The following is a 14111-nucleotide window of genomic DNA, read 5'->3' on the forward strand; positions in this document are numbered from 1 at the left end:
CGCGGACCAGTTTTAGCCGCGTATTTCCCCGGTTTGGCCGCTGGACGGCAGCACCTGCTATGCTTCTACATAATAAAAAAGAGGCAGCCTCCGTCAATGGCACGACACCGGGGAGCAGAGAATGCTGGGAATTGTAGTCATTTCTCCACCGGCGGAGACCCGCGGCCCGCTCCTTTTTTGGACTTGCAGTTCTCAATCTGGCCACGTAGTGGGAGTCAAGGACCAGTTTTATCCGCGTATTTCCCTGTGTGTCCGCCAGACGGCAGCACCTGCTATGCATGTCTATAATGAAAGGGCGGCAGCGGCTATTCCCGCTAAGTCCCCCGTCATGCGCACTACGCCGAGCAGCAGGTAATGCCGGGAATTGTAGTTCCCAACGGAGACGCGCGGACCGCTCCCAGGTGCAGTATATCCTTTATGGACTTTTATTTATTATTTATTTATTAAGATTAATTTGTCCTGCAGACAGCGGCCCGGCCTGTCCATTCTGAGCTGAGCCGTCGCGGGGCCGCCCATCTCCCCCTCCTGGTCTTGGTCCTGCAATTCTCAATCTGGCCACAGGATGGGAGTCGCGGACCCCTTTATCCGCGCATTTCCCAGTTTGTCCGCCAGACGGCAGCACCTGCTATGCATCTCCATTGACGGCCAGAATATAGGAATCTGCTCCGCCCAGCTGGGAAGAAGCACGGGCGGGGGGGGGGGGAGAGGAGGGAGAGGAAAGGCTGCCGTCTTGTGGCCAAAGTGGGAAATGACGCGGATGCAAGGGAGGCAGCCGCCGCTTTCCACGCTAAGTCCTCAGTCATGCGCACTAGGCCGGGCAGCCGAGAATGCTGGGAATTGTAGCCCCCCCCCCCCCCGACGGGACTTGTTAGCCTTTTAGCACGCGAGGAGACCCCACGGCTCCCGCCTCCCTCTCCCCCGGTCAGGTTGGAGAAGGAAAGGAGGGGAGAGGCGAGATGCACCGTCGGCCCCGCAGTGCAGAGCTGGCCGTCAAGGCTGAGTGGAACGATGTCCACCTCGCACCGGAAATGTAGAGGCGGGAAGCTGCTATTTCCCTACCTCTTAGGGCAGAATGCAGCGGAATTGTAGAGGCGGGCCGCCGTATTACTTTCCTACCTCTTAGGGATTGGTGCCCCGGATAAGAGACTCGTGCGGAAACTAGGACCATGATATTAGTCGTTCCGCTTAGCGGTTAGTTGCCGGACTTCCAACAGTAACCACTTCCCGGGCGACACGGATGGAAAAATCCGAACTACGCATGCGCACTTCGCGGGCAGCACGGAATGCAGGGAAATGTAGTCCTTTCGGCACACGCGGAGATTGGCGAACATGCGCACTGCGCTAGGTCCATCGCCGTGCCGGGAATTGTAGTCCTTTCTTCATCGACGGACACAAGGGGTCATGCGTACTGCGCCGTGCAGCTAGGCATGCCGGGAACTGAAGTCCTTTCTCCAACCGAGAACAGAGGCTGTCATGCGCACTACGCCAGGCAGCTGCGAATGCCGGGAATTGTAGTCCCTTACCCTTGCGCGGAAATACGCGGCCGACTCTCCGACTCCCATAAGACACTACATTTCCCGAAAGTCAACGCTTCGCCCCTCGACGAATGACGTCCCTTTCCCCTCCTATCTTCCTCGAACGTCCAATCAAAGTGTAAGGTTGGTCCGGCCAATCGGAAGGGAGGCTGCGGCGTCGTGCGCGTCGATTGGTTAAGGCGCCCCGTGCGATTGGCTGAGGCGGCGAGGGCGGGACGAATACGGGATGGCGGAGTGACGGACAAGCCAGACCAATCGGAAGGGAGGCTGTGGCGCCGGGCGAGGCGATTGGCTAGGCCGTGCTTCGCGATTGGCTGAGAGCGCGGGGGCGGGGCCATATGAAAAGGACCGCGTTTCCGGTCTCGGCGTCTTTTCCTCCGCGTGCGACTTCCGGCAGGTAGGCCTTGCGCGTTCCGCGTCCTTTTTTCGTTCTTTTCGCTCTTTCTTCGGCCTTCTTCTCTCCGGGCGGGGGCGGCGCAGTCAGGGTAGGCCCGGGGGGGTCCCGCGTCGGCCTGAAGTCGCCCCCCAGAGCGGCCCCTCCCCCCCTCCTGGTGCCTCCGGTCAGCGGGAATGGGGGCTCCAGCCCCGGCCGGGAGGGTGGCAACCGCAGTGCGACACGCAGGGTCCTTCCGCCCCCCCCTTTGGCACAGGCTCCGGTTGCCAAGTCCTCCCCGGGAGACCTGGGCCTGGGGCGGCCCCTCCAAGCCTCCCTTCCTCCCTCCCGGGACTGAGCTGGACTGACGGGGGATCTCCCGGTCCCGCCGGGAGGCTGGCACCCCAGCAAGCAGGGGGGCTCCCGTTGCCATCCCTGCCTGGAACCCGGGTGTGCGGGGGGGGGATTTCGGGAGGAGAATGCGAACTGGGCATGAGGCAGAAGGAGACCCCCCCCCCCCCACAGCTGCACCGGAGCAGAAAACAAAAATAAAGCCGTCCCCCCCCCCCCCCCGTTGCTGGGACCTGCAGCTATTATGGCGGCTGAACAAAAATGGAGTCCAAAAGCACCTTTAAGTCCAGCAGAGACTTCTGCAAGGCCTGAGCTTTCGTAGGCAGGCACCTGTCCTCCGACCACGTGGAGCCGGGATCAGGAGAGTGCACGGACAGAGAAAAGGACAAATCGGTGGCAACGTGGTAAACTGTGTCATCGTGTCCAAATCAACCCATATGGTAATTCTGTGCTAAAACAGCCAATCGGTCCTTTGGACTTCAGGCTTCAGTATAAAACTGTCCCTGTTAGGACGTCATGGCAGACGCTTTCCCAGTTGTGAAAAGAACGAGCAGAGACTGGGTGCTGGCCCCCTCCGTCTCCCCCCAAGCGTGGGAGCTCCCCTGCAAGCGACAAGCCGCCCGGGCCAGTTATCCTGTCCTGAGACCAGAGAGTTGCATTCAGAATTGCACTACATATCACCACCATCACATTGCAGTCACTTTGTCCCAAATAAAATAAAAAGAGGAGGGGATTGTAAGGAATGTGGCTATAAGAGTTGAAGGAGCTTAGCGTGCACTGTGAGATAAAAAACGAATGTCCTTGTTGAGTCCTGGGGATGCCATTGTTTTGAATGTTGTAATAAACCTGCCTTTCTGCACACTCCCTGTCTGGTCTGGTCTTGAAGTTCCTTTGCAATAAAACAGCCCCTGTGAGGTCCCTTAGTGAACGTCCCGGAAGGCTGAATATTCCCCTCCATGTTTCTCAGGCCTGTGATGTTTGATGTCCGACTCCTGTCCCTTGACTCTTGGGTGGAGGGTTTGACCCCTTTGTCCTGCCTAGTGAACTCAGGGCACGGTTGGCATTTAAGAGCACAGACATTATAACAAGAGGCCTGTGTGCATAGCCTTCGATGGGGTAAGTGACAACGGGTCCACTGATTGTGTCATTGGCTTGTGTGTGGCAACAAAGTAGGCATCTGAGTTCATTGCGAGGTACCAGTGGCCAGGTTCACGTTAGACATCTCACTGTTGTGGGCAAGGGGTCATTTGGGATTGGGAGGGGTGTCTGTGTGCAAGAAAAGGTTTGCCCCCCCGAACGTGGCAAAGAGAACTGTCCATGTCAGGCAGGCAGAGGTAAGTCCCTGATGACGCACCAAACTGTTTGGAGGTGAGAGCTGCATATATACCACGGTGGGTGTTCTGTTAATGTCTCTTCTGCACCTGTTTTCCAACAAGATGCCTCTTGGTTTTGTTGATCACTTTTTCAACCTCATTGTTTGGGTACCCCAGTTCCGAGAAGGTTTGTTGCAGATCCTTCCAATGGGAATGTCCACCTGTGGGATCGGAGCAGATGCGGTTGTAACGTAGAGCCTGCCTCTATACTATGGATTGTTTTTTAGGTTTACGATGGTGGCCAGAGGCACGCAGGTACATTTGCCAGTCGGTAGGCTTTCGGTATAAGGTGGTCTCTAGGCATCCATGGTTTATTTTTGCAGTAGGGTCCACAAAATGTATTTCTTGCATAGATCGCTTCATTGTCAGGTTGACAGTGGGGTGGAAGGCATCGTATGCCTGGGGGAAGGGGTCCAGGGCTTCTCGGCCATGTGTCCAGACGATACAAATGTCATCCAGGAATTGCAGCTGTAAGGCAGGTGTGAGCATTTGGGCTTTTAGGAAGCGATGCTCCAGGTCCACCATGCAGATGTTGGCCTACTGAGGGGCCCTGTAGGTGCCCACGGCCGTACCACTGCTACAAAGGAACAGGTTGTCACCACGTCTGAAGCGGATACGGGTGAGAACAAAAGGACAGCGTTTGCTGGCCGAGTCGGCTGTAGCCTTGTTAGAAATTGTATTCCTAATGGCTTGTAATTCCCCATCCATGGGGGTGAAAATAATATTCTCGGGAAGGTTGTTCAAAGATTGTCCTATCCTCAGAGAGTTTGTGGTGTCATGATTGTAAGTTGGAGCGTTGGTGTCAGAGGGTCTTGGAACAGGGTCCATGCAGCAAGATCCCCCCATGGTGAGAGCGTATATGCCTGAGATGATGGGGTGTCCTGGGGTGCCCGATTTTGGTCACACGATACGAGGTTCCCTTGGTGTGTCTGAAAGGAGCTCTTTCTGAATGTGTGTGGGGAATTCCTTGATAGTTTTGTGTAGTTCTTTTTCGTATTCCTGAGTGGAGTTCGGGTTGTTTGTAAAAGGTGGCATTTGAGAGCTGTTTTTGAGCCTCCTGGGTGTTGTCCGATGAGTTCATGCTGCCAGCAGCTCCTCCTTTGTCTGCCTCAGGAATTATTATATCCGGATTGTGCCTAAGGCCATCGATGGCCTTCCTTTAAGCATAGCTGCTATTCCACTGTGTGCGATGTTGTTTTGGGGCGACCACGTTGGTTTGGACCCTGTGGCGGAAGCAGGCTATGGAGAGGTCCGGTGAGGCTGGGGACCCCCTGGGGGGAGGCTCTTCCCTTGAGTTGATATGTGGTGGTGGTCAGCATCCCCTCCTTAGGTGGATCAGAGGGACAATAGATGCTGTGATGGAGTGGTGTGCAGATGTTGCCCGTTCCTGCTTGTTCTGTTCACGTGTATGTCGAAAGATGTCCTTTAGGCGTAAACATTGCAAGAATGTCTCCCAAGTCCCCATGGAACGAAACCCTCTCTGTGGCTTCGCCGGGGCAGAAGGACAGACCACGTGAGAGAACCGAATGCTCTGCAGGACGGAGGCCGACAATAGTGCTGGAGGAATTCTTCTTTTCAGTATTATCTGCCTTTGGGTTGCATAGTTGTTTAAAGCTCCGGCTGTTTCGGTAAGTCAAACTGAGAACTGAAGATGGCTGGTCTTTCTTCATGGAAGTTGTGCCAAGTGGGTCGATTCCTTGTAGATGTCCAGTTCAGAAAGTTTCTCCTTGAGCAGATTCTCTTTGTAGTACAGGCCACAGATCAGATGCTGAGGTAGTTTCTTGGACGATGTGACACAAAATTTTTCTGCAGAGTCCGTAGGGTAAGTCGATTGCCAAGTATTCGTTATCCGCAGTCTTTTAGGTATCATGTCCAGGCATTTGCATTTAGTAAGAAAGGAAATATCAGTCTGTAGCTGTGCAAGTTTCTTTGTAAGGCGGAGGGAGTTCCATTCCAAGCCACTAAAGGTGGTGCCTTCCTTAAAGAGAGATTCAAGTGGGCAGCCCTGCTGGTTTCCCACCTCCACTGATTTCCCTCTTATATATATCAGTACTCTTATGAGTCTTGTTCCATTTTGTCTGCACACAAAAGCTCACGCCTTGAATAAATCGTTCTTGGGCTTGAAGGTGCTGCTGGACTCTGTTTCTTGTGCTACTTCAGACCAACACAACAAAAATTGAGTCCAGCAGCCCCTTAAAGCCCAAGAAAGATGTATTCGTGTGAGCTTTCATGTGCATGCACACTTCCGCACACAGAATGGAACAAGAGGCATGAGAGTGCAGATATATAGGAGTGAAATCAGTGGAGCTTTGAAACCAGCAAGGCTGCCCACTGGAATCTCTCTCTATGGAAGGCAGCACGTGTAGCGGCTGGGAGTGGAACTCCCTCTGCCTGACAAAGAAACTTGCACAGGTACTGGCGGATATTTCCTTTCTTACCAAATGCAAATGCCGGGACATGATAACAAAAGGACTTTCAGAATCCGCCGAAATCCACTCACCCAACGGACTCTGTGTCACATCGTCCAAGAAACTACCTCAGCATCTGATCTGTGGCCTGTACTACAAGGAGAATCTGCTCAAGGAGAAACTTTCTGAACTGGACATCTACAAGGAATCGACCCACTTGGCACAACTTCCATGAAGAAAGACCAGCCATCTTCAGTGCTCAGTTTGACTTACCGAAACAGCCGGAGCTTTAAACAACTATGCAACCCAAAGGCAGATAATACTGAAAAGAAGAATTCCTCCAGCACTATTGTCGGCCTCCGTCCTGCAGAGCATTCGGTTCTCTCACGTGGTCTGTCCTTCTGCACCAGCGAAGCCACAGAGAGGGTTTCGTTCCATGGGGACTTGGGAGACATTCTTGCAATGTTTACGCCTAAAGGACATCTTTCGACATACACGTGAACAGAACAAGCAGGAACGGGCAACATCTGCACACCACTCCATCACAGCATCTATGGTCCCTCCGATCCACCGAAGGAGGGGATGCTGACCACCACCACATATCAACTCAAGGGAAGAGCCTCCCCCCAGGGGGTCCCCAGCCTCACCGGACCTCTCCATAGCCTGCTTCCGCCACAGGGTCCAAACCAACGTGGTCGCCCCAAAACAACATCGCACACAGTGGAATAGCAGCTATGCTTAAAGGAAGGCCATCGATGGCCTTAGGCACAATCCGGATCTAATAATTCCTGAGGCAGACAAAGGAGGAGCTGCTGTCAGCATGAACAGATCGGACAACACCCAGGAGGCTCAAAGACAGCTCTCAAGTGCCACCTTGTACAAACAACTCAAACCCCAGCCAGGAATATGAAAAAGAACTACACAAACTATCAAGGAATTCCCTCCCTACATTCAGAAAGAGCTCCTTTCAGACACACCAAGGGGACCTTGTCCAGGTACCTTGTATCGTGTGACCAAAATCTGGCACCCCAGGACACCCCATCGTCTCAGGCATATACGCTCTCACCATGGGGGGATCTGGCTGCCTGGACCCTGTTCTAAGACCCTTTGCCACCAACGCTTCTAGTTATGTTTGTGACACCACAAACTCTCTGAGGACATGACAATCTTTGAACAACCTTCCCGAGAATATTATTTTCACCCCCATGGATGGGGAATTACAAGCCATTAGGAATACAATTTCTAACAAGGCTACAGCCGACTCGGACAGCAAACACTGCCCTTTTGTTCTCACCCATATCCGCTTCAGACGTGGTGACAACCTGTTCCTTTGTAGCAGTGGTACGGCCGTGGGCACCTACAGGGCCCCTCAGTAGGCCAACATCTGCATGGCGGACCTGGAGCATCGCTTCCTAAAAGCCCAAATGCTCACACCTGCCTTACAGCTGCGATTCCTGGATGACATTTGTATCGTCTGGAGACATGGCCGAGAAGCCCTGGACCCCTTCCCTCAGGCATACGATGCCTCCCACCCCACTGTCAACCTGGCATGAAGCGATCTATGCAAGAAATACATTTTTTGGGCCCTACTGCAAAAATAAACCATGGATGCCTAGAGACCACCTTATACCAAAAGCCTACCGACTGGGAAATGTACCCGCGTGCCTCTGGCCACCATCGTAAACCTAAAAAACAATCCATAGTATACAGGCAGGCTCTACGTTACAACCGCATCCACAGGTGGACATTCCCATTGGAAGGATCTGCAACAAACTTTTTCGGAACTGGGGTACCCAAACAATGAGGTTGAAAAAGTGATCAACAAAACCAAGAGGCATCTCGTTGGAAAACAGGTGCAGAAGAGACATTAACAGAACACCCACCGTGGTATATATGCAGCTTTTCTTGCACACAGACACCCCTCCCAATCCCAAATGACCCCTTGCCCACAACAGTGAGATGTCTAACGTGAACCCGGCCACTGGTACCTCGCAATGAACTCAGATGCCTACTTTGTTGCCACACACAAGCCAATGACACAATCAGTGGACCCGTTGTCACTTACCCCATCGAAGGCTATGCACACGCGTCTCTTGTTATAATGTCTGTGCTCTTAAATGCCAACCGTGCCCTGAGTTCACTAGGCAGGACAAAGGGGTCAAACCCTCCACCCAAGAGTCAAGGGACAGGAGTCGGACATCAAACATCACAGGCCTGAGAAACCTGGAGGGAGTGTGCAGAAAGGCAGGTTTATTACAACATTCAAAACAATGGCATCCCCAGGACTCAACAAGGACATTCGTTTTTTATCTCACAGTGCACGCTAAGCTCCTTCAACTCTTATAGCCACATTCCTTACAATCCCCTCCTCTTTTTATTTTATTTGGGGCAATGTGACTGCAATGTGATGCTGGTGATATGTAGTGCAATTCTGAATTCAACTTTCTGGTCTCAGGACAGGATAACTGGCCTGGGCGGCTTGTGGCTTGCAGGGGAGCTCCCACGCTTGGGGGGAGACGGAGGGGGCCAGCACCCAGTCTCTGCTCGTTCTTTTCACAACTGGGAAAGCGTCTGCCATGACGTCCTAACAGGGACAGTTTTATACGCCTGAAGTCCAAAGGACCGATTGGCTGTTTTAGCAGAGAATTACCATATGGCTTGATTTGGACAGGATGACACAGTTTACCACGTTGCCACCGATTTGTCCTTTTCTCTGTCCGTGCACTCTCCTGATCCCCGCTCCACGTGGTCGGAGGACAGGTGCCTGCCTACGAAAGCTCAGGCCTTGCAGAAGTCTCTGCTGGATTTAAAGGTGCTTTTGGACTCCATTTTTGTTGAGCCACCATAATAGCTGCAGGTCCCAGCAACGGGGGGGGGGGGGGGACGGCTTTATTTTTATTTTCTGCTCCGGTGCAGCTGTGGGGGGGGGGGTCTCCTTCTGCCTCATGCCCAGTTCGCGTTCTCCTCCCGAAATCCACCCCCGCACACCCGGGTTCCAGGCAGGGATTGCAACGGGAGCCCCCTGCTTGCTGGGGTGCCAGCCTCCCGGCGGGATCGGGGGATCCCCTGTCAGTGCAGCTCAGTCCCCAGGAAAACCGGCATTCTTGCTGGATGCTGTTCTAGTCACCTTCATGCTGGAACAGTCATAAGGTTAGTGCTGTGTCTTCTCGTGAGTAAATGCATTTCCCAACCACACTAGTGGAATTTGAGAGAATACTTTGGGCACCAGTGTTCTGTTGTACAATCGTGTTAAAATGCACTCCTTGCACCGTTCCCAACAGGAGCAACCTGCAAGAGTCAACGAAACCCCCTCGAAGACCACTGAACTGTAATGCTGAGTTCCTGCAGCAGCATTGAAGGGGACTCCATGCAACGGAACAACACACAAGACGTGGTCGGCTCCTAGAGGGTGTGGCTGGCACAGCCATGTTGACCAGGGACGTGTGAGGAAGATGTGCAAGTGACAACCGAGCAGGACGCCAGACTGACGAATGACCTTTCTGTCTAGGTGTCTTTGTTTAAAAACGAATGGTGGGTAGAGATGTGTCGTGTGTTTTTTTCTGGCAGGTTTAGCACAGGTAGGGTTCTCCTTTACATTGTCCAGCTACTGTTAGGTCCTTTTTGGAAGCAAGGCTGCTGAAGAGTCCCTGAGCCATCTGTGCAGATGCAGGTATTAATAAACGAATGCACTGTTTTTCAACATGACAAAGGAAGGAACGGAGGCAGAATTTGGCTAAGTCTGGTCTTACTCGTGTGTAGGAGAGAAGATGGTGTCCCTCTGCAACAGAGGAACGGAGGCAGAATTTGGCTAAGTCTGCTCTTACTCGTGTGTAAGAGAGAAGAAGGTGCAGAGGCATCTTCTCTCCTACACACGAGTAAGACCAGACTTAGCCAAATTCTGCCTCTGTTCCTCTGCTGTGTTACAAAACAGTCCTGTGTCTTCTCATGAGCAAATGGATTTCCAAATCAAATTAGGGGAAGTCGACATAACTGTAATGCCAAGTTTGTGTCTTTCTGTCCAGCAGCATTGAACAGGACTACGTGCAACGGAACAACACACAAGACTTGGTTCAGTCTGACGATTTACCTTTCTGTATATTGATGTTTCTGTATATTGATGTTTCTGTGTATTAAATGATGTATTGGGTGTCTTTCTTTAAAAACAAATGGTGGGTGTTTTTTTCTGACAGGTAGTAGAAGTTTGGAAGCAAGGCTCCCTGTGCCATCTGTGCATATCCAGGTATTAAGAGGCAAATGCACTGTTTTGTATCATGGCAGAGGGAGGAATGGGGGCAGGATCTGGCTAAGTCCACTGTCCAGTCTTAGTAGTGTGTGGGAGAGAGGAAGATGGTGCAGGGGAGCCCTCAGGTGGGATTGTCCAACCGAGCAGGACTTCAGTTCGAGGAATGTGCTTTCTGTATATTAAGTGATGTCTTGGGTGTGTTTGTTTAAAAACAAATGGTGGGTAGAGATGTGTCGTGTGTTTTTTCTAACAGGTCTAGCACAGCTAGGGTTCTCTTGTACATTGTGTAGCTACTGTTAGGCCCTTTTGAAGACTTCTCCGACTTGGAAGGTGCTGAAGAGTCCCCGAGCCATCTGAGCAGATCCACAAATGCAGTGTTTTGCAACACAATGGCAGAGGAAGGAATGGAGGCAGAATGTGGCTAAGTCTGCTCTTACTCGTGTGTAGGAGAAAAACACCATGTTCTTGTTTTTCTCTTCTACACGCGAGTAAGACCAGACTTAGCCAGCAAGACAGCAGAGGAACAGAGGCAGAATCTGGCTAAGTCCCCTCTTCCTCGTGTGTAGGAGAGAAAATGCTGTTTTTCTCTACACACGAGGAAGAGGGGACTTAGCCAGATTCTGCCTCTGTTCCTCTGCTGTCTTGCAAAACAGCAGTGTTGTATGTTCATGACTTTTCTGTATATTGAGTAATGATGTCTCTGTCTATTAACTGATGTATTGGGTCTCTTTGTTTAAAAAGAAATGGTGGGTACACATGCATTGTGTCTTTTCTGACAGGTATACCAGAGCTACTGTTCAGTCCTTTTGAACACTCCTCCCAGTTGGATGTTTGGAAGGAAGGCCACCAAAGACTCCCTGTGCCATCTGTGCAAATCCAGGTATTAACAGGCAAATGCACTGTTTTGTATCATGGCAGACAAAGGAGTGGGGGCAGGATCTGTCCAAGTCCAGTGTCTTCTTTGGTCTTAGTAGTGTGTGGGAGAGAGGAAGATGGGGCACAGGGGCCCTCAGGTTAGCATTGTCTAGCACTGTACATGTACAGTGTCCAGTGCTGGACAATGCCAACCTGAGGGCCCCTCTGCCCCATCTTCCTCTCTCCCACACACTACTAAGACTGGACACTGGACTTAGACAGATTCTGCCCGCATTCGTTTGCCATGATATGAAACGGTGCATTCGCCTGTTAACACCTGGATTTTGCACAGATGGCACAGAAATTTGTGTCCCATTCATTGCGCATGTCCAGTAATGTACAAACAATTAGTACACTCTAGACACTACATGTGGTCACTTAAAACCACCTGAGTGTTTAACATCTGGATGCCTGCATAGTGTTAAAAATCAAACTGACGTTGCACACACTGTTGTACGGTCATTGTCACATTCAGAAACTGCGCATTTCAGACCCAGGTGTACACCCCCCCCCAATTAGCCCACCCACCCACCCGTATTGCAGATGACAAGACACACAAAAAAAAAACTACACACAAAGACACAAATTTTATTTCTGCCACCTATAGTCAGAAGCCACACTTCTGCCCTCGCAGGCAGTGTCTTGCTGCCAAACAAATCCGGCAATCCTGCAAAGAAAAAACAAACATCTGGCACACTTGCTGTTCTCCCCAGACACAGCCTCTTTGGGACTTCTGTCGTTCTGGTGCTGGGAATCCGCACGGCCGGCTGTCCAAGGCTGTGTCGAGAAGAGCGAGGATCTCTGCGCGCCTGCCAAAAGAGAGGAGCCAATTTCTTTACGCTGGATAAACGGACAGGGCTGTACATTTCCACAAACTAATCTGACTTGGTTTCCTGTGACAGTTCTGTAAACTCTCTTCCACTCCCAAAGCTATTGTGTGCCTGCTGTCCCGCCAAGAGCTGTGCTGCACAAAGTAGCCCAGCCTTGGGAGAAGCGTTCTGTTGTCCTTGCACATGTTGAATGGTAGAAGAAAATGAGCTACTTCTTCTATGCCACTTTTCTCTAACAGAAGGGGTCTCAAAGCGGCTTACAGTCGCCTTCCCTTTCCTCTCCCCACAACCCTGTGATGCTAAGACAGTCCTGATATGCCTGTTCTCTCAGAACAGCCTCATCAGTTCTGTGGCTAGCCAAAGGTCACCCAGCTGGTTGCATGTGGGGGAGTGCAGAATCGAACCCAGTTCGCCAGATTAGAAGTCCGCACTCCTAACCACTACAACAAGCGGGTAGAGTGTAAGAATAAATATTGCTCTCTCTCTCTCTGTTGTGGAGATGACTGGGCTTCTATCCCACGGAGGGGATCAGCTTCCCAGGTCCAGTGGGCCTCTAGTGTCAGTGAAAAAGACATGTATAAATAATGTGAATGCAGGGAGCCACTCACCCCTCAGGCACGCTAGCAGATTCTGTCTCCTGTTCGCTCCTGTGTAGGTTTCATGTAGGCTTCGGCTTGATAAAAAACAGAAAGGCATTGTCATTAGTCATGTCACCCTTCCAAACAGAATCTAGTACAGTGAGGCTGAGAACAGCTCTGTCAGGGCTCAGACAGGCCCAAGGCCTGCACGTGGAGGAGTGGGGGATCAAACCCTGCCACTCTTGTCCACAACACTGTGCAGGAACAGTCGTGGATCCTGGCAAAGGGGGCCTGGCTACAGCAGCCTCTCTGGCCGCTGTTCTCAGACGACACGTCCGAAATGCTCCAGCTCTCCTCAGGGCTGGAGTTGGCAGCCGCACAGGCCCAGGGAAGTTCCTGCCCTCCTGGTCTCGGTGCCAGTCCTGGGTGGGATTCTGGGGGGCGCAGAAAGCCTTCCAGAGCGGCTCTTTCCCCCTGGGGAAGGGTGGGAATTGCAGACCGGTCAGCCCCAGTGTCCACTTCCCCCTCTGCCCAAGCGTTTGGGTTGCCAAGTCCTCCCCGGGAGATCCGGGCCTCCCCTGGAGCCCCCCGCCAGGAGGCTGGCACCCCAGCAGGCAGAGAGGCTCCCTTGGCCATCCCTGCTGTGGGCCGAGCACGAAAAGAAGCGTCCCTCCGTCCTCCCCTTTGGGGGCTCCCCCCCTGCCCTGCCCTGCCCCGCCCCACACAACAGCCCTGCAGGGAGGGCCCGTCCCCGCCCGCCAGCCCTGCCCGGGGCCCCCCCGGCCTCCCCCCGCGGCCCTTGACGGGGGGGCCTCCCGGGCGCGTCTTGGGGGGCGGAAGGGACCCCGGAGGGGCGCGGAGGAGGAGAGGCGGACGCGGCGCCCAGCACGACCTACCTCCCGGAAGCGCCACGCCGAGGAACAGAGGCCGCGACCGGAAGCGAGGCCCCTTTCATACGGCCCCGCCCCCCGCCGCCTCAGCCAATCCCGGGCGCGCCCTCCCCAATCGCCTCGCACGACGCCGCAGACTCCCTTCCGATTGGCCGGACTCTTCCGACTCCCCGCCTTCAACTTTGATTGACGCCAATGATAGAGCGACGGGGAGAGGAACGACCTTCGTCGGCGGGGCGAAACGAGGGATTGTGGGTAGTGTAGTCTCTGACTGCAGGCGGAATGCGGAGCGCTAGACTCCGTGGGTAACGAAAGAACTACAATTCCCAGCATGCAAAGCAGCCCGGAGTAGTGCGCATGGTCGCGTGTGTCTGCAGAAGGGGAAAGGACTACATTTCCCGGCAACCTTTGCTTTCCGCGTAGTGCGCATGACAGAGGACTATGCAGACCCAGCCATATTCTGGCCGTCAATGGAAATGCATAGCAGGTGCTGCCGTCTGGCGGACAAACTTGGGAAATACGCGGGTAAAACTGGCCCGCGACTCCCACCACGTGGCCAGTTTGAGAACTGCAAGACCAAGACCAGGGACAAGAGACGCGCCGCCGGCTTCAGGC

The 14111-nt window shown here is 53.0% G+C and overlaps 2 long non-coding RNA genes across 2 annotated transcripts; one reads left to right on the plus strand and one right to left on the minus strand.

Moving 5' to 3' along the window:
- The first annotated feature begins 386 nt into the window (after positions 1-386).
- LOC143827259 (uncharacterized) lies at positions 387-10844 on the plus strand. The gene is made up of 4 exons (XR_013227229.1): positions 387-401; positions 1653-1932; positions 9322-9571; positions 10066-10844. It is a non-coding gene; the product is annotated as an uncharacterized LOC143827259 (long non-coding RNA).
- Positions 10845-11766: 922 nt separating this feature from the next.
- Positions 11767-13635, minus strand: LOC143827073 (uncharacterized). Its single transcript, XR_013227180.1, has 3 exons — positions 13503-13635; positions 12637-12701; positions 11767-12007 (listed from the first exon to the last, which is right to left on the minus strand). It is a non-coding gene; the product is annotated as an uncharacterized LOC143827073 (long non-coding RNA).
- Positions 13636-14111: the final 476 nt, after the last annotated feature.

This window comes from Paroedura picta, chromosome 17, assembly GCF_049243985.1.
Source record: "Paroedura picta isolate Pp20150507F chromosome 17, Ppicta_v3.0, whole genome shotgun sequence".
Classification (NCBI taxonomy): Eukaryota; Metazoa; Chordata; class Lepidosauria; order Squamata; family Gekkonidae; genus Paroedura; species Paroedura picta.